Source organism: Leptonychotes weddellii, chromosome 2 (assembly GCF_054177405.1).
Source record: "Leptonychotes weddellii isolate Sample4059 chromosome 2, ASM5417740v2, whole genome shotgun sequence".
Taxonomy (NCBI): Eukaryota; Metazoa; Chordata; class Mammalia; order Carnivora; family Phocidae; genus Leptonychotes; species Leptonychotes weddellii.
Window position 1 is genome coordinate 125,766,563 of NC_138370.1, and position 20,590 is coordinate 125,787,152.

Here is a 20,590-nt window from a genome sequence, read left to right on the forward strand (position 1 = left end):
GTGGATTCTGCCCCAGTTGATTCTTCAAGATGACATTAGCATTGCTGACACTTCGATTGCAGCCTCTTGAGATGCCCTCAGCTGGAGGACCCAGCTAAGCCATGCTTGGACTCCAGACCCATAGAAACTTTGAGCTAATGTATGGTGTCTCAAGCCACCAAGTTTGGGGGAAATTTATCACTCAGCAATAGATAGCTAATATACATCCTAAAATCTATCATGAAAAATTCTGTGTTAGATTATATCTCTTTCAACTTTAGTTAAAAGCAAAGACTAAGAAATCACTTGACTTGTAAAAGGATTTGTTATCCAGTCATTAGAATCATTTACTTTCTCAGTTCCTGGGAGTTCTACCCCAAAAGGCTCTACCAAGACTTACCAAATAATTATCAGTAGTATATGCTGCTTTTTAAGTTAGAAACTCCTTGTTTAATCCAGTATACTAAAAAGGTGGGAAATTTAGAATGTTAATTTTATGCATCTTTGCCAAAATAACATTTTTTAAAATTGAAGTATAGTTGACATGCAATATTATATTAGGTTTAAGTGTACAACATGGTGATTTGACAATTACATACACTACAAAATGCTCATCATGCTGTGTGTACTCACCATCTATCACCATACAAAGTTATTACAATTTATTGAGTATATTCCCTGTGCTGTACTTATCATCCCCGTGACTTCTTTATTTTGTAACTGGAAGTTTGTACCTCTTAGTCCCCTTCACCTATTTAGCTCATTCTCCCCACCCCTGGCAACCACGAATTTGTTCTCCATATTTATGAGTCTCTTTCTGTTTCCTTTGTTCTCGTTTTATTTTTTAGATTCCACATGTAAGTGGAATTATATGGTATTTTCCTTTTTCTGTCTGACTTATTTTGTTTAACATATCTTCTAGGTCCACCCATTTTGTCACAAATGGTAGGATTTAATTTTTTTTATGGCTGAGCAATATTCCAGTGTGTGTGTGTGTCTATGATGTATCACATCCTTTTTTATTTAAGGAAGAATGTTTATTTATTGTCTCTTTTATTGAAGTATAATTGACACACAATGTTACATTAGTTATTGGTGTACAACATAGTGATTCAACAAGTTTATACATTATGCTATGCTCACCCACAAGTGTAGCTACCGTCTGTCACCATACAACTTTATAATAATACCATTGACTATATTCTGTATGCTGTACCTTTTACTCCCATGACTTATTCATTCCACGATTGGAAGCCTGTACCTTACACTCTCTTTCACCCATTTTGTCCATCCTCCCATCCCCTTACCCCTGGCAACTATCAGTTTGTTCTCTGTATTTATAGGTCTGTTTCTGCTTTGTTTGTTTTGTTTTTTAGATTCCACGTATAAGTGAAATCACATGGTATTTGTCTTTTTCTGACTAACTTATTTCACTTAGCATAATACCTTCTAGGTCCACCCATGTTGTTGCAAATGGTAAAATTTTATATATGTATCTATCTATCTATCTGCAGATATATATATAATTATCACATCATCTTTATCTGTTCATCTATCAGTTGACACTTGGGTGGCTTCCACATCTTGGCTATTGTAAATATTGCTGCAATAAACATAGGGGTGCATATATATTTTTGAATTAGTGCTTTCATTTTCTTTGGGTAAATACCCAGTAGTGGAATTCTGGATCATATGTTATTTGTATTTTTAATTTTTGACCTCCATACTGTTTTCCACAGTGGCTGTGCCAACTTACATTCCTACCAACAGTGCAGGAGGGTTCCTTTTTCTCCACATCCTTGCCAACATTTGTTATTTCTTGTCTTTTTGATATTAGCCATTCTCATTGGTGGGAGGGGTTATCTCATTGTGGTGTTGATTTGAATTTTCCTGATGATTAATGAGGTTGAGCATCTTTTCACATGTCTATTGGCCATCTATGTATCTTTGGAAAAATGCCTATTCGGGTTCTCTGCCCATTTTTTTAATTGGACTATTTGTCTTTTGGTGTTGAGTTGTGTAAGTGCTTTATATATTTTGGATATTAACCCCTTATCAGATATATCATTTGTAAATATCTTCTCCCATTCAGTATGTTGCCTTTTTGTTTTGTTGATGGTTTCCTTCACTGTGTAAAAGCTTTTTGTTTTGAAGTAGTCCCAACACTTTATCTTTGCTTTTATTTCCTTTGCCTGAGGAGACATGTCTAGAAAAATATTGACAAGGCTGATGTCCAAGAGATTACTGCCTATGTTTTCTTTTAAGAGTTTTATGGTTTTAGGACTTGAAAAAATATTCTAATCTTTTCACATTGCCTTAAATATATATTCCCCAAAATGTTGAAGTTGCAAATTTAGCTCATTTAATTTATAGAACATATTTGCCAAAATCTTAATTTGCAAAGTCATCTTTATGTTCAAATTAATTAACCAAACTGGATTTACTTTCTGTTGGAAAAAGCCTGACTTTATTTTAAAATTTTAAGCATGATAGTACACATTTAAAGAATATTATATAAAGTACTGAGAAATAAATTGTGGTGCACATCTTACAAGATCCTATTCAAGAAGCAACTAGAGAGTGCTGGGTTTCTTTTTGCCTCAAACAGCAAAAAGATAGATGGATCTCTGATGGAAGAAGAAGAAAGTGTTTCTGCAGGCATTTACTTGGGAAAATGAGCTCCAGTAAGAATTTCTCAGTTGGGTAATAGAGACTATTACGTTTCTTTTCTTATCACCAGTGTCACAATGTATAACTTTTCATAGTGACAGTCAAATCTCTTTGACATTTCTGTCATTGGGGAAAATAAAATTGTTGTGTAAAAAATAATGCCATTAATCTTATTCATAAAAATAAATTATTATACCTATTCTGTGGAGAAAGATATCCCTTATGGAATAGGAAGACATCCTCCAAAGAATATATATAATATTTTTTTCTCATTAGGTGTATGAATTAGGTGGGATGCTCTATGTGAAAATGCCTAGTGTAAGTCCTAACACTTTGTAGGTACTAGTTTTTCTTTAATTAAGTTTTCAATTTATTTTAATTTAAATTTTAATCTAAATTTAATTTAATTTTTAAATTTAATTCCAGTATAGTTAACATATAGTGTTATATTAGTTCCAGGTGTACAATACAGTGATTCAACAATTCTCTACATTACTCATTGTTCATCATGATAAGTGCATTCTTTAATCCCCATCCCCTATTTTGCCCATCCCCCCACCCACCTCCCCTCTGGTGACCATCAGTTTGGTCTCTGCAGTTAAGAGTCAGTTTCTTGGTTTGTCACTCTCTCTCTTTTTTCCTTTTCTCATTTGTTTTGTTTTTTAATTCTAAATACTACATGATTTCATGTAGTGTTTATCTTTCTCTGACTGACTTATTTCACTTAGCTTTATACCCTCTAGGTCCATCAATGTTACAAATGGCACAATTTCATTCTCTTTTATGGCTGAATAATATTCCATTGTATGCATATACTACATCTTCTTTATCCTTTCATCTGTTGATGGACATTTGGACTGCTTCCATAATTTAGCTATTGTAAATAATGTTGCAATAAACATAGGGGTGTATGTATCCCTTTGAATTAGTGCTTTTTAAAAATATCTGTGTCTCTATCTATCTATCTCTAGTTCCTTGTTTCTTGGCACAGGAGTATCTTTTGTTCTTTTTTTTTTAATTTTTAAAATTTAAATTCAATTAATTAACATGTAGTATATTATTAGTTTCAGAGGTAGAGTTCAGTGATTCATCAGTCTTATATAACACCCAGGGCTCCTTCCATCCTGTACCCTCCTTAATATCCATCATCCAGGTACCCCCTCCCCCACCGTCCTCCCCCCCGAATTAGTGCTTTTGTATTTTTTTGGGATAAATACCCAGTAGTGTGATTATGTTGTTTTGTTTTTTATGCATTGATTTAAGGCCATTAGTCTGTGTTCTACAGGTAAAGATGATGGCAGCAAGGGGTTAGGATGTCTGGGGACCAAAGGTTCTGAGTGAAGCTTTGAGGTTTCTGAGGATATTTCAATCTCCATAGTTTATAACCAATATACATATGATGTCCAAGAGCCTAGGCTTTTTTTCCTCTAGAAAGAACAAAACACTGGCCATAAGATAGTGTGGGAGAGAAAACTGGCTGACCCAATGGACTGTTAAACTTTGGAGTGAACTACTGAGGTTGTGAAATCCCATCTTCTGGCTGCCCACAGAAGTGGAGTATTTTCTCATCTGTCTGGTATGTTAAGACAGAGATGGGGTAAGGGTGTAGGACAATGGCAATGACCTCTCAAGGTCTATCCAATACTAAAAGTGACTAATTTTTGCAAAGGAATGAATAGTATTGGGCAGTAGGGAAATAAAAACATCTATCTAGAAGACATGATATGAATTAGAATTTGTAATTCTTGGGGATTTTTTCAGGAACTGATGAGTAAAATATCTATAATATATCATTACCTTTATTTGTAATCTCAATTTTAAAATGGTAGTGCCTATTTTATACCTTGCACATGTTGTGTTTGTACATAATTTGTATAGTGCATCTTATTGCATTAGTATATACACAGATCCCTTTTCTCTACTAGCCTCTGTGCACTTCTAGGAAGGCACCATGTCTTTATCTTTACATTCCTAGAACCTGACATAAATCCTGGAATGTAAGGGGCTGAATGAACTTTTGATGGACCGAACTGATCTCGTCAGACCCGTTCTGAGCCTACCCTATAACACTCTGTACCTTTTCTTGTAGCATTTATTTTACTCATTTTGGGGTCATTGTCATTTCTATTTACTTTATCTTCAACATTAAGTTTTGCTCTTCTTTCGTCTAAGAGAAACAGTATATTTTAGTGGCAAAGACACATACTCCACCAGACTAAAAATCTGCTTGGGTAATCTGCTGTGTAACTTTGTGCAAATTACTTAATCTCTCTATGCCTCAATATCTTCATCTGCAAAATGGAGTATTGACAGTACCCGTCTCGTAGGGTTTTGTGGAGGACTAAATGTGATGAAGCATCTAACAAGTTTAGCACAAGACTTGGCAGATGGCAAGTGCTCAACAAATGATGCCTATTTTCAATTTACCCTGTAGGCATACAAGCCCCTAATTCCCTATGGATGAGAGGCATGTAATCCAGGTTGAATTCAAATAAATCAGAATTTGGGGGAGAAATAGTCAATGGTTGCATTAGGTAGAGATTTGTAAGAGATGATTACTAAGTTAACATTTGACTTAGTGTTCAATATATTTTAATTAAATGTGTTTTAGTTATTATCATGATAATCACTACTTGTTTAAAAAATTGCCCTTACCTAAACTATCAGTCTTTTCTATATTCTACAAGATATATACAACCACACTTCATCTCATGTGTTTCCATGTGAGCTTTCTGAAGTTAGTACCTTATGCTTTCATAGGCGATCCATTCTCCCAGGCTATTATGGAATGCAAGATTTTCATTTCAGAGAAGCATAATTGCTATAACATATGGGTACATTTATGATGCTACATAAATTTTTAAAAATGCTGGGGTATATTTTCCCATGGCTGTACTCTGGGAGTAGCTTTAAAACAGTTTTTGTTTCTAAGATAGGAATACTCCATATATAAGAACTGCTGATTCATTCATTAATCTTTAAAACTTAAATTAAGCTCCATGTATCCCATTGCATTTTAATGTCCCCAAAAGCATTAAAAACAAAAACTAGGATGAAAAGTGAGATGACTTCTACCATAGAAGTGTTATCAACAATGAGCTGCTCAGAGTGGCCTATTTGTTCTCAGATCCATTTTCCCAACTCCCTTCTACCCACTCCATTTTTTTCCTTGCAGACACTTTCTGGCTAGTTTTGGCCAATGGAAGATACTGGTGGGAGATTGGAGGACAAGATGCCTGGGCATTTACACCTCCCTCATTTGCTTGGGTTGGGGAGAATCCCCTCTGGCAGGGGTTGTGTCTCATCATGGTTACAGGCTTTTGTAGGATGGCCCTCCATCATTGTTCCAGCTAATCCTGGGCAGTCAGCTCATGAAACCAGCATAGCTTGGCTTTTGGGATTGGTCCCCTCATCTTCTCCTCTTCTAGTCCCTCTAGACCTAAAGGTGGTCACGGATTCCTTCTGTTACTAATTTCTGGGTTGTCTCAAGGACCCATCCTTGGTTTTTCAGCTCTTCCAAACACATTTACATCTTTCTGTTGGATTATTTGACGTAGACCTTGATCTTTACAGCAGGGTGTTTAGTGGTTTTAGCAATTTGGATAGATAAGCCGAGATCTTTGAGTTTTTTTCTATATGTAGCAAGTACATAGTAGGTGCCTTAGCCCATTTGGGCGGCTGTAACAAAATGTCACAGACTAGGTGGCTTATAAACAACAGAAATTTATTTCATGCAGTTCTAGAAAGCTAGGAAGTCCAAGTCAGAGTGCCTGTATGGTCATGTTCTGGTGAGGACCTTATTCCTTGTTCATAGCTGATGGCTTCTCACTGTGTCCTCACATGTTGGAAAGGGCTAAGGAGCTCTATCAGGTTTCTTTAATAAAAGTGCTGATCCCATTCATGAGGGCCAGACCATTATGACCTAGGCACCTCTCAAAGGCCCCCCCCTCCTAATACAGTCACATTGGGCATTAGGATTTCAACATGTATTTTGGGGTACACAGACATTTAGACCATAACAGTAGGCAATGCAGAAGTTTCTGGAATCTTCTTGCTTTGAATGCAGGGAGTAAAACTTTGTTTCTTAGATCACTTCTAAGGACTTGCATGCTTTAGACAAAGATTTATTAGGCTCTAGCTCTTTCCTTATCAAAATTCTTACACTCCTTCTCTGTAGCTGAAATTTACACAATTTTTTTTAGTTGATAAGCAAAAGGACAGAGGAAGAGAACATGAAGGTTCTGTACATCCCTCTTGTCAGCTCGGAAAATTTCCTTCAACTCAGGCTCTTCTGCATGGATTTTTAACTTCATGGAATAAGGAACAGCTCTTTTCAAAAAGTAGTAGGAGTGTTGGTGGACTAACAGGTGCTGTTAGCTATAATAAATTCTAGGGAGGAGGCTCATCATAGGTATGAAAGATCTTTCTCCTCCTGCTCTGATCTTCTCTTTCACAGGGGAAGTATTAAAAGTATTGATTTATGCCATGAGAATGTTATCAATAATGAGTTGCTCAAAGTGTCCTGTACATGTAATAATCTTAAGCAGTGAAAGTGCCAGAGGAATGTTCAAGAACACCAGGTTACTTCTTGGCCAAATAATTCCCTTATTTACTGTTATTTGATAGCTATAATCCCAGGGATTGGATTGAGAGCATTTGCTGCCAGGCTCTACTTTTGATTGCTTCTAATTTCTTTAGGCTCCTTTGAAATAGCACAAAATCAGTTAATTAGGCAATGGTGATTCCAAGCAGATGAGGATTAATTTCTTCCATTTAATAGTATCATTCTTGATAAAAGAGGATGCTATTTTGGAGATAAAGGGCCAGAGAGACAGCATCTGTTAATTTCCAAGATGCTCAAGATTCACAGCCCAGCACATAATTTCCTGTGTAAAGAGAAACTCACAACAACTATGACAACACAATTCTCCTAAGTTTCAATGAGAGAATATTTCCTGCCAGTAACTTCATGACCCTCACATAACTTAAATTTATGGTTTGAGATCATTTTTTTGAAGGGAAAAATAAATTGGTACTAAACTCTGGTATTGGCTCCATGTTTCTTGGACATACTCTGTAAACATTTTACAAAGATGTTTTGGAAATGTTCTTCACAACTTTATATACATATTTTTTACTAGTTTCATTGCCAAAATAAATTAGCCCAGGGTCAATAGCTGTCCTTCAGTCTCTGTCTTCTTCTTTTTATTTTTTTCAAACATTTGGGAAACTTGTCTGGGGAAGTTACCCAGAAAACTAGAGGTGTTTTTATTGAATTAAAGACTTGGAAGCTAAAGTTTCAGCTCAGTAAACATTTGCTTATCGTCTACTTTGTGTTAGGTATTTGGGATATGAGTAAAGCAAGTCCTTAGGACAGTAGGTTCTCAAATTTTAGCATTTATCAAAATCACATGGAGAGCTTGCTAGGCCCCAGCCCCAGAATTTTTGATTCAGCAGCTCTAAGGTGAGAATCCCAAATTTGCAAATCTAAAAAGTTCCCCAGTAATGCTGGTGCTGTTGGCCTACAACTCACAAAAAGAACATAACATGTGATTAAAATGTGATTTGTATGCTTGAAAATTCACAAGGATATAAAGTGGGATAAATGAAAGAATAATTAAATCCATTGTAGGAGGGGGATGTTGATCAGGAAAAGCTTCAGGAAAGGATGACACCTGAGCAGGATTTGGTAGCATGAATGGGAATTCAGAGAGGAACAATGGAGGATAGAGAGGGAATTTTTTTAAGCACCAACATATAGAAATATGCAGAGGCATGCCAGAGCATGATTTATTCATTCATTTAACACATTTTAGTACTATCCGTTATATCTTGAGAATAAATAGTAAAAAATAATGTGTTTACAAAAATACTCAATGATAGATCACTTGGCTGAAGCATGAGTAGCTGAGCAGCATGATAGGAGATGAGCCTGGAAAAATGGTTGAGGGCCATTAGGGATTCATGGATGACATGAACCATGCTAAGGAGCTTGGATTTCACCTTGTAGGTAGTAAGGTGTATTTTGGGGAGATTACTTTGGTAGCAGTGGAGAATGGATTGGAGGGAAACAGAATAAGACCAAAGTAAGAAAGATCAGTAGGAAGGTTATTGCAGTAATCTGATCAAGAGATGATGAAGGACCCAGCAAAGTTTTATTTCATTTTCAAGTTATATGACATATAAACATAGTTTTTGTGCATTTTCTTTCTCCGTAAACTCACCACCTAGTTTCCTCTCCCATTAGAATATAAATTGTTTAGCGGCTAGGTGATGAGTTTTTTATTAAAGCCTACACGGTTACACATGTGTTCAATCAGTATAAAGGAAAGAGTATTCTTGCATAACCACCTAAGCAAGTAATATGGAGTAATTTAGACAATAAGGAAAATAAAATTGACTAGGGATATTTTTTGAAAACCGCCTTTAAAGAAGTTATTTCCTGTTAAGTTCTTGACCCTAAATTTAGCCAGTGGCCTATTGTCATTCTAAATTTAAAACTGTCTTCAGATTTATGGAATAGCTGAGGCCTTTGGTAAAATGCTATGTAGAGTACAGAACAGAGCCTGTCTTTCCTCCTGCTAACTCCAAAGAATATCCAATCAGGGTGATGAGAACCACATGGGAGACTGTCCTCATACCCAAATTCTTCTAGGTCAATTCATGTCTGATTATATTTTTTATTTTCGCCATGCCAAAACGTCCCATTTGATGAAAATGTAGCTTCAGTATTTGTGGTAAGCAGAATTTGTAAAATGACGTTCCAAAGATGTCCTGCTCTATCTAATCCCTGGAATCTGTGCGTAGGAGTCGTCACTCTGACTGTACTATGGCCATGCGGCATAGTTGACCTTAAGATAGGGAGAGTATCTTTTTGGACCTGATCTAATCACACAAACCCTTAAAAGCAGAGAGTTTTTTCTCCAGCCGATTGCAGTAGGAAAAGCCAGGGGAATTCAAGGTATGAGAAGAATTCAAGGACCAAATGCTGGTTTGAAGATGAAAAGAACTACATGAGAAGGAATATGGGTGGCCTTTAGGAGCAGAGAGTGGCCCCTTGTTGACAGCCACTAAGGAAAAGGGAGCCTCAGGCATACAAATACAAAGAACTGGAATCAACGGCAACCTGAATTAGCTTTGTTATGGCCTGAATTGTGTCCCCCAAGATTATATACTGAAGTCCTATCCCTTAGTGCCTCAGAATGTGACTGTATTTAGAGATAGGATCTTTAAAGAGGTAATTAAATTAAAATGACATCATTAGGGTGGGCCCTAATCTGATATGGTGTTCTTACAAAAGGAAATTGGGACACCAACAGGCACATGGAGAAAACCAAATGAAGACAAGTAGAAGATGGCCATCTGTAAACCACCCCTGACAGCACTGTGATCTTCGACTTCTAGCTTCTAGAGCTATGAAGAAAATAAATTTCTGTTGTTTAAGCCACTCAGTCTGGTGAATCTTTGTTATTGCAGGTTTACCAAACTTGGAAATGGATTTCTCCCCAGCCAGGCTGACACCATGATTTTGGTCTTGGGAGACCATGAGCAGAGAACATAAAAAAACCCATCTGGACTTCTGACCTATAGAACTGTGAGATAATAAAAGGATATTTTAAGCCCCTAAATTTGTGGTAACTTGTTATACAGCAATAGAAGACTAATACAATATCCTAAATTATTAATTCATGAATATGCAATTTAAATATTTTAAATTGTATTTTAAGATTTTTACATCTTGAAAATGTGAATAAAATGTATTATTTACTTTGGGTAGAAACTTAACTGACTTTAGAATTAGTAGACTTGTTCAAATTAAAAAATATGTTGACATTTTTCTCTGTGGTGAGAACAAAGGGAATCCCATAGTGATCTTTATTGCTGTAAAACAAGTTTATGCTCAGGCTTCTTATGGAAGGTGGTGATGCCAGGACTGAATCCAGGTTGAATTGAAGTAAGTCAGGATTTGAGGGAGAAAGAGTCAGTGGCTACAGTTGGTAGAGATTGGGACTAGATGATTGCTAAATTAATGTTTAACTCTCTGTAATTCAACATATTTTAATTCTCATAATCTAATTGTTACTTTTTAGAGATGTAACTCAGAAAATCACAAGTTACTGGATCAATTAAAAACACATACTGGAGTGAGTATCTTTGCCGAGGCCCACGAATCCGAATCCCAGGACAAATTCAGCAAAGTTATCCCATGAAGTGTATCACCTATGACCTGTAGCTTTCCAAGAATTTCCTTCTAAAATGTATTACAGCCGTGAGGATTGAATTGGCCCCTCCTAAGTGGTTGACTGACCATACCAAGTTAAAGATAAATTTGTAGTTTTAGAAATGAAAACCAGTGATCAAGGAGCACTTTTAATTCTGGTATAAATCACCACTACAGAGGAGATAGACAGCGTCAAGTGCCAAATTTGTAGGACTGTGGGGAATATTTGAGTTTTTGTCACATACTGCAATTTCCTCTGAATAATTTTGGAGCCTGAGTAAGCAAGTCATAGACATTTATCAAAATAACATGTCTGTCTCATTTTTCCTAAAAAATGACTTATCTTTAGGAGTAACTAATTTTCTCACTTCCTGATCATTGTTCACTTACTCATAAAGTTGATGAATTTCAGTTAACTAGTCCCATATGTTTATCTACTTTGTGGATTATTATGCATAATTGCTCATTTTTCATATTCTGTCTTTGAATACTTTCCTAATCCTAAGCTTTTCTCACAAGATTTCAGGAAAGAATAAAAAAATGAGAGTGAGAAATATACCTGGCTGTTGTGAGGATTAATGACAGCTCTAGAAGAGATCTGAGATAGAGAGTGATATCATTGGCTTACCTTTGTTTACTGACGTATTATTATCACCTAACATAGCACATAGAAGGCACATGGCATTTATTGCACCAATGAATGGGAATTCTGGGTTACTTATGGGCCTTATTTCATTATTGAGCTTGAATTGTTTCTCAAATATATATTGGCTTGTATGTATATTTTCTTTTTTGTGAATTTTCTATTCACATATTTTGTCATTTTACTGATTGATGTTTTTACCATTAACCTGTAAAACATTACATATATATATATAGTAAAACTGTACCACAAATGTTACAAATATTTCCTTTAGCTTAGTTTATGTCATTATTTTTTAAATTATAGAACCCTTTTATTCATGTAAGAAATTTTTACTCGACATCCAAGAAAGACCTTCCCTATTCAGAGATCAGATATTTGCCTATATTTTTCTCATTTTAAATATATTATTTTTAAACAGTTAATCCATTCATCCATTTGATATTTGGTGTATGCTTTGACATTAGGATCTAAATTGACCCTTTTTTGGGAAATCAGCTAATGTATGTAGTTGCAGGAAATTCACTCTGGCTGTTTGAGCAGAGAAGCAATTTATTAAATGGCTATTGGGTAAATCACAGAATCACCAAGAGGTTTGGAGAACCAGTGTGGAAGCTGTGCAGATAGCAAAGTCCAATACTAGGCTTCAAATCTTTCTAAGGGCCTACTGCTTCTCTGGCTGAGCGCTGAAACCTGTAGGTCCCACAATTAAACAACGAGCACTGAACATTGGATATTCCAGTCACTTGCAGACTAGGACACTCAATCTTGCTGCAGAAGCACTGCAACGAGAGAGAATTCTCTATGTTTCCTATTTCTTTGGTGTACTGGTTCTCCGTTCAAAATCTAGAGCAAGCATGTGTATTATCTACCAGAGTCTAGGGCATAGCTCATACCCTAGCCCAAGGGAAATTAGTAAATGCCTGCATTTTCAATCACAATAGTGGGAGGTAGTTTTTTCCTGTCTCCAAAACTCATATGGTGGAGAGATTCAGGTGCTGAGATTATATACAGTTGACCCCTGAACAACATGGGTTTGACTGTGTGGATCCATTTTTACATGGATTTTTTTTCCAATACAGTACAGTACTGTAAATGCGTTTTCCTTATGTTTTTCTTAATAGCATTTTCTTTTCTCTAGCATTCTTGTAAGAATATGGTATAGAATACATATAACAAAATATGTGTCAATCAACTGTTTATGTTATCAGTAAGGATTCTGGCTAATGGTAGGCTATTAGTAATCAAGTTTTGGGGGAGTCCAAAGTTACAAATGGATTTTTGGCTGTAAGGGGTTGGCACCCCTAACCTCTGTGTTGTTCAAGGGTCAACTGTAGTTTTCTTTCTTGAAACTATAGATAAGCACATCATAATATACATTCACCATACTTGCAAAACACTTTTTAAAAAGGATTTTATTTACTTATTTGAGAGAGAGCGAGAGAGCACAAGCAGGGGGGAGGGGAGAGGGAGAGGGAGAACCAGACTCCCCCGATGAGTAGGGAGCCCGATGCGGGACTCGATCCCAGGACCCTGAGATCAGGACCTGAGCCGAAGGCAGATGCTTAATGGACTGAGCCACCCAGGCTCCCCTTCTTTTTTAGTTTGTGTGGAATACTGGGTTGTAGGGAAGGGGACCATGGATTTGAGTATATGCTACCCCTAGTGAAGAGTTGAAAATAGGATCTTTGTACTATAACTTCTGGCTTTGAATTCTGTCTCTGCCATATACTAGCTCTGTGGTCTTAACCAAATTACTTAACATCTCTCTTAGCTGTAGTTTATCTGTTAACCAGATATATCAATATCCATTATGTTGTGATGATTATGATTGAAATGAGGGTGAAGTGCATCATAGCACAGTGCCTGGCACAGAATATGCACTTAATGAACGTTATCATTGTAAGTTACAATCATTATGGGTTCTGTTTCTTTCTGCTGCAGCTGGACTATTGTCTTTGGTCATCTACTTTGTCCTATTAAAAATATCAATGAAAGATGCAATTCTTTTTTTTGAAGGGTGGGGAGGGGCAGTGGGAGAGGGAGAGAGAGAATCTTAAGCAGACTCTACGCCCAGTACAGAGGCTGATGCCAGGCTCAATCTCACAATCCTAAGATCATAACCTGAGCCGAAATCATGAGTTGGACGCTTAACCACCTGAGCCACCCAGGCGCCCTGAAAGATGCAAGTCTTATTGTGAGAAGCTGGTGACAATTCCAACAGATACCAGATTCAAAAATCACTTCTCTCATAGTGTTTTAAGGTCTGTGTAACCTCGTCATGCCATCATGGGGCCATATTTTGGGGTTTTAAGATATATAGGAATATAAGATGTATCCCAATTCTGCATGACAGTTATTTTTAATTACAAAATTTTCAACTATACACAAAATTAGAAAAACTAGTACAGTGAATCACTCTCTATTTTTCACCCAGATTTAATGACTACCAAGATTGTGCTATATTTGCTTTATCTAAGTTAAATTAATATATTACATTTGACCAGAAGTTAGCTCTAGAAGTTTTCATAGATACATGTTTAATTTTTTTGGTAAGAATATTTCAGAAGTGGAACTGAATGCTTCATATTGTATCATGGCAGGAAGCATACAACATCTGGGTGTCTCACTTTTATAATGCTAAGATTGATCATTGATTTCAGGTGGTGACAGCCTGATGCCTCCATTATAATTCTTATGAACACTGTCATCTAATGGTTTAACACACTGATGACTTTTTCCTGACAAATATTACTTAAAAGGTACAAAATGGTGATTTTTCTAATTCTATGCTTTCTTGCATGTTTAATAGTTGGAATTTTCTTATCATTTAGAGCTATTTGGCTACTCTGATATACAGGAAAAAGGCAAGATAAATGCTCAGTATTTTATTTAGTAGCTAATATTCAGATAGTTAAAATAAGGAGTTAGTGTCCTAGTTGCTTTCACTGGTGTCCAGTATGGTGTTTGTTTGCTTGTTTGTTTATTTTTCAGTAAGATATGAGAGAAATTTATTTACAAGGCAAATAACAAACCATTCAATAAACTTTTATACTTTTTTTCCTGGTTTTTGTTTTGCTTTCCAATCGTGTTTATTCATTTACATATATACATCCTATGATTCTTTTTTTATTGAGATACATTTGACATATAACATTATATCAGTTTCAAGTGTATAACATAATGGTTCAATATTTGTATACATTGTGAAATGATCACCACAATAAGTCTAGTTAACATCCGTCAACAGGCCTAGTTACAAACATGTGTTTTTCTTGTGATGAAGACTTTAAAGATCTGCTCTTTTAACAGTTTCAAATATGCAATACAGTATTATTAACTATAGTCACCATGCTGGACATACTGTCCCTAGGACTTATTTATTTTATAATTGGAAGTTTGTACCTTTTGATCACCTTTACACATTTTACCCACCCTCCACCTTGCCTACCAACACCTGCAGCCTCTGTTCTCTGTGTCTATGTTTCTTATTTGTTTTGTTCTGGTTTTCTTTTAGAGTCCACATATAAGTAAGATTATATAGTATTTGTCTTTCTCTGTCTGACTTATTTCACTTAGCATAATGCCCTCCAGGCCCATCCATGTTGTTAACTGGCAGGATTTCCTTCTTCATAATGGCAGAGTAGTATTCCATTGTATATATACCTACCTCTTCTTTATCCATTCATCCAGCTATGGACACTCAGGTTGTTTCCAAGTCGTAGCCATTGTAAATAATGCTGCAATGAACATGAGGGTGTTCATTACTAATTGGTGATCTAACTAGTAATTTCTTTTTGAAATAGTGCTTTTAGTCCCTTTGAATATATTCCCAGAAGTAAAATTGCTGGGGCGAGCCTCCATACTGTTTTCCATAGCAGCTATATCAGTTCACTTCCCACCAACCGTGCACAAGGGTTTTCTTTTTCTCACATCCATGCTAACACTTGCTATTTTGTCTTTTGGTAAGAGTCATTTTAATAGGTATGAGGTGATATCTCATTGTGACTTTGATTTGCATTTCTTTGGTGATTAGTGGTCTTGCATACCTTTTCCTATACGTGTTGGCCATTTATATGTCTGCTTTGGAAAAATGTCTATTCAGATCCTCTGTGTATTTTTAAATTGGATTGTTTGTTTTTTTGCTATTGAGTTACATGTGTTTTTTAAAAAGTACATTTTGGATATTAACCCCTTATCAGATGTATGATTTGCAAATATTTTCTCCCATTCCATAGGTTGCCTTTTCATTCTGTTGATTGTTTCCTTTGCTGTGCAAAAGCTTTTTAGTTTGATATACTCCTATTTTATTTTTGCTTTTATTGCCTTTGCTTTTGGTATTAAGTCCAAAAAGTCATCATCAAGATCAACGTCAAGGAGCTCACTACCTATGTTTTCTTTTAGATAGTAGTTTTATGGTTTTAGACCTTCTTATGTTTATATCTTTAATCCATTTTGAGTTGATTTTTGTGTATGGTGTAAGAGAGTGATGCAGTTTCATTCTTTTGCATGTGACTGTCCAGTTTTCCCAATGCCATTTATTGGAGAGACTATCCTTTCCCCATTGTGTATTCTTGGCTCCTTTGTCATAAATTAACTGACTATATATGGGTGGGTGTATTTCTGGGCTTTTTATCCTGTTCTGTTAATCTATGCATCTGTTTTTATGCCAAAACCATACTGTTTTTCTATAGCTTTGTAATATAGTTTGAAATTAGGAAGTGTGATGCTTCTAGCTTTGTTCTTCTTTCTCAAGATTGCTTGTCTATTCAGAGTCTTTTGTGATTCCATACAAATTTTAGGATAGCTTGTTCTACTTTTTTTATTTTTGGGGGGGAGGAGTAGCTTTCTCTCTTTTATATGAATTTTTATATAGTTGATGTGTTTTAGTCAATAGCATTCAAAGTTTTTTTGATGCTCAGATTGTTCCATCTTTGGTTAATGGGAGCTGTTTCATATTGACTCCCGTGTTCTTTTGATATGGCCTATTAGAAATGAATTACATTGTACAGTATACCAGAGTCTAGTAGTAAGTAATAAATTCTGAGTATGCAGTAATTTTCGATAAATTAGACAAAAGTATAAAATCACATAGTTAAAAAGAAATATATTTGTAGTAACACATAACAGTCAATAAAATGTAACAGATTTACTGATAAATTGAGTTCCACGGCACACATAGTACATATTCTAACACTATCTCAGTGAATATTGGTACTAAAAAGCAATCCACAAGATAAAATAAATGTGGACAAGTCTACATAAATTATGCAAGTAATGAAATACCTCAGTAAACTTTGTTACACATTAAATAGCAAAATAAAATACATTTACATGAATTCCTACACAGTCAGCAAAAGTATGTGAAAACAAATGATTATTCTTTAAAGATTTCTTTATTTTAGAAAGAGAGAGTGCATGCATGCATGTGCAAGTGTGGGAAGGGTTAGAAGGAGAGGGAAAGGAGACTCCTCACTGAGCTTGGAGCCCTATGTGCGGCTTGAACACATGACCCCAAGACCACGACCTGAGCCAAAACCAAGAGTTGGTTGCTCAACCTACCAAGTCACCCAGGCACCCCAGAAAACAAATTATTTGCTGAAATAACAGGTACAAAATATAAAGCAAAAAATAATTTTGAAGGAATTACAGTGCTATTCTCATGCATACACTAAAGGCAAATATTGCAAGATACATCAGAATATTTCATTGAATATTAGTATGAAGCCAAAAAAGGAAAAATGTTAGAATTCTAATGGAAATTTGTGTTCAGTGAAGATCATGCTATGTAACAAACAGTAAACAATAAAGATTTTAATTATATTCAAAAACTAGAATACAGTAATCTTCAAAACCATATATAATTCCAATCACAAAGCTAGATAATCCAACATCTCTGTAGAAATTCTGTCATCACTATCTTCAAACTACTGTTTTGTAAGTATTCTCACTGTGTCCAATTGAAAAATCTATACCAATAAACCGGAACATAATTTTATAGTATATCTCATTACTTTTGAGAGCTGGATAATAGGGATGATAAATTATAAACCTAAATATGGCGGAAAAATCCAAATCTAATTCTGATGAGTTGTTTGGTTTATAGCTTGCTATTTTTGGTGAAAACAACAATACAAACTTATACTAAAGAATGTGAATTTCTTTCTTTGCTGTGATGTTTTCCATTGCTCTGTTCCTCTTTTAAAGATTTTATTTATTTTAAAGAGAGAGAGGGAGTGCATGAGCAGGGGGAGGGGCAGAGGGGAAGAGGGAGATGGAGCCCACAAAGGGGGAAATTTAAGGGGGGGCAACGGGGCAGTGGGGGGGGTTTCAATCACACAACCCTGAGATCATGATCTGAGCCGAAACCAAGAGTTGGGCACTTAACTGACTGAGCCACCCAGGCGCCCCATGATCTGCTCTCCTTTTAGAGGTAATATTATCACTGTGATTTTGGAATTAGTGGGTTAGTAGTCTTTAATGACCATCCCAGACCTATCACTGTGGATGGCCTTCCAACCATAATACGAGCTTTTCACATGCAGTTTTTGTACTTATTGTTGAAAATACTGGTAGTATGCTGGAAGATAGAACTATTTTCTTCAAAGTATCCAGATGTAGATCTTGTCAGGGATAATCATATATTCCCTAGTCTCATACAAATTAGCCCTGTATGCAGTAAGTTCCAAAGTCAGTGTTCCCCAGAACAGTATATAAAACACCCTCTTTAAACTTATGAAGAAGATTTTAAAAATATTATTACAAAAAATATTATTACACTATCAAGGCACAGATCAGACTCTTAGCTTTAAACAATTTCTGATACTCCAGTGAACCTTCTCATTTTGGTTTAAGATAGTGTATTAGTAAGGGTTCTCCAGAGAAACAGAACCAATAGGATACACATACAAAGCGATTTATTATGGAGAATTGGCTCACAGGGTTATGGAGGCTAAGAAGTCCCATGATCTGCCATCTGGAAACCCAGGACAACTGGTGGTGTATTTCCCGTCTGGGTCTGAAGTCTTGAGACCCAGGAGTGCTGTTGGTGTAAGTCTCAGTCTGAGGGCAGGAAAAGACGGATGTCCCAGCTCCTTCAGCCAGGCTGAGAGAGCAAATTCTCCCTTTCTCAGCCTTTTTTGTCTTATTCAGGCCCTCAACTGATTGTATGTTGCCCACCCATATTGGAGATGGCAATCTGATTTACTCAGTCTACCATTCCAAACACTGATCTCATTCAGAAACACCCTCACAGATATGCCCCCAAATAATGTTTAACTAAATATTTGGGTACTTTATGACCAGTCAGGTTGACCTATAAAATTAATCATCACAATTAGGTTGATTAAGTTAAACACAGTAAGATGTATATGTACTCCTATGTTATTTTCCACGTCTAGATCATCCTGAGAATTTTTAAGCTCTGGGATATTTGCTAACAAATTCTGAAACTGCAATGCATCCTACAAGTTCAGGGCTTCCTCATTCTCTGTGTATCTTTACAAACATGGTATTCTAGGGAAATCCAGTGATTCATCAACTTTGATGCAAATGGATTGTTCTCACATTATCACTCAATATAGTGGGGGTTATTTGTGTGAGTATATGTTCATGTTCATATACATTCTTTTGGGGGTGGGGGGATATCATGGAGAAATTGATGACTTCTGAGTGGAAAAGCACGCAAATCAATTCAAATTGCACAAATAAAACCAAAAGTGAATTTTCATTCTTAGTAATACATTTCCAAAATAAGGAACCTCCATACTGTTTTCCAGAATGGCTGTACCAACTTGCATTTCCAGCAACAGTGTAAGAGGGTTCTCCTTTCTCTGCATCCTCACCAACATCTGTCGTTTCCTGACTTGTTAATTTTAGCCATTCCAACTGGTGTGAGGTGGTATCTCATTGTGGTTTTGATTTGTGTTTCACATTATAGTAACACATAAGGCCGAGTGATAGTAACACATGTGATTTTAATTTTTTGGTCCACAAATCAGCTCAACAATATATATGGCACATGTGTTAACACAGTCTCTAATCATGATCTGATGCTTTTATCGGTCAGTGTGATCAGTAACTTTGTAGGTTGCTTCAAAACAAAATTTGGGTGTTGGGGCAAATTGATGTTTCAGTAAAACATATTCTTTTCAAATTGAGTCTTCTTTTCATGGTAAATCCACTCTGCCCTTTGTACTTTCAGGATGGTGTTCACGGAGAATCATCTCTGCTTCTCTGGCTAAGTACCAGTACAACCTCCCAAATCTCCATAGCTCAACAATATACATTCATTTTTCTCCTTAACAGTTCTGCAGGTCAGCTGAGGCAGCTGTTTTGCAGACTGCAGAGTGGGTTTGGCTTTGCTCTACTTGTTCTTCATTCTGGGACCAGTAGCTCCCCAGAGCCTGATCTTTTTATGGCAGATGTCAGGGGCACTACAGGCCAAGACAAACTATGAACGCCCTTTAAAGCCTCTGCTGGAGGCATGCTGGCTAACACTCCATGCATGACTTTACCTCTTAACATTCTCCCCTCCTCTTCATTGTCTTAATTATTTTAATTAGTGTAGCTATATATTCAAGTCTTATCAAGTAATGTGATTCCTCCCACCTTATTCATTTTCAGAATGTTTGGGCTGTTGTAGTTCCTTTACAGTTCCTTTCCTTTAGAAATTGCATTGATCCTCTGGATCGTTTAGGGAAGTGACACCTTTATTATGTATTAATGTGCTATGTATGAAATACCTAAGCTATGACAAAGACCTCTGATTTCTTTCATCAGGGTTTTGTGATTTGCAGCATACAGACTCTATTTTTGCTTAGTTAGGTTTATATCTAAGAATTTTGTTTTCTTTGGAGTGATTGTATATGGCATTGTTTTCAGTTTTATTTCAGTTGCTTAAGAGCTTGTTTCTCAAACTTTTGCTGTATACTATAGGGTTTATAAATATATATAATATATATATAATGTGATCACACAATAAGGCCTATATAATTTTTACTCGTTTGAATTTAGGTAATTTTTCTGGCCTGGTACTTAATAGTTATGTATGTTCTCTAGATGTTTGCAAAGAAGGT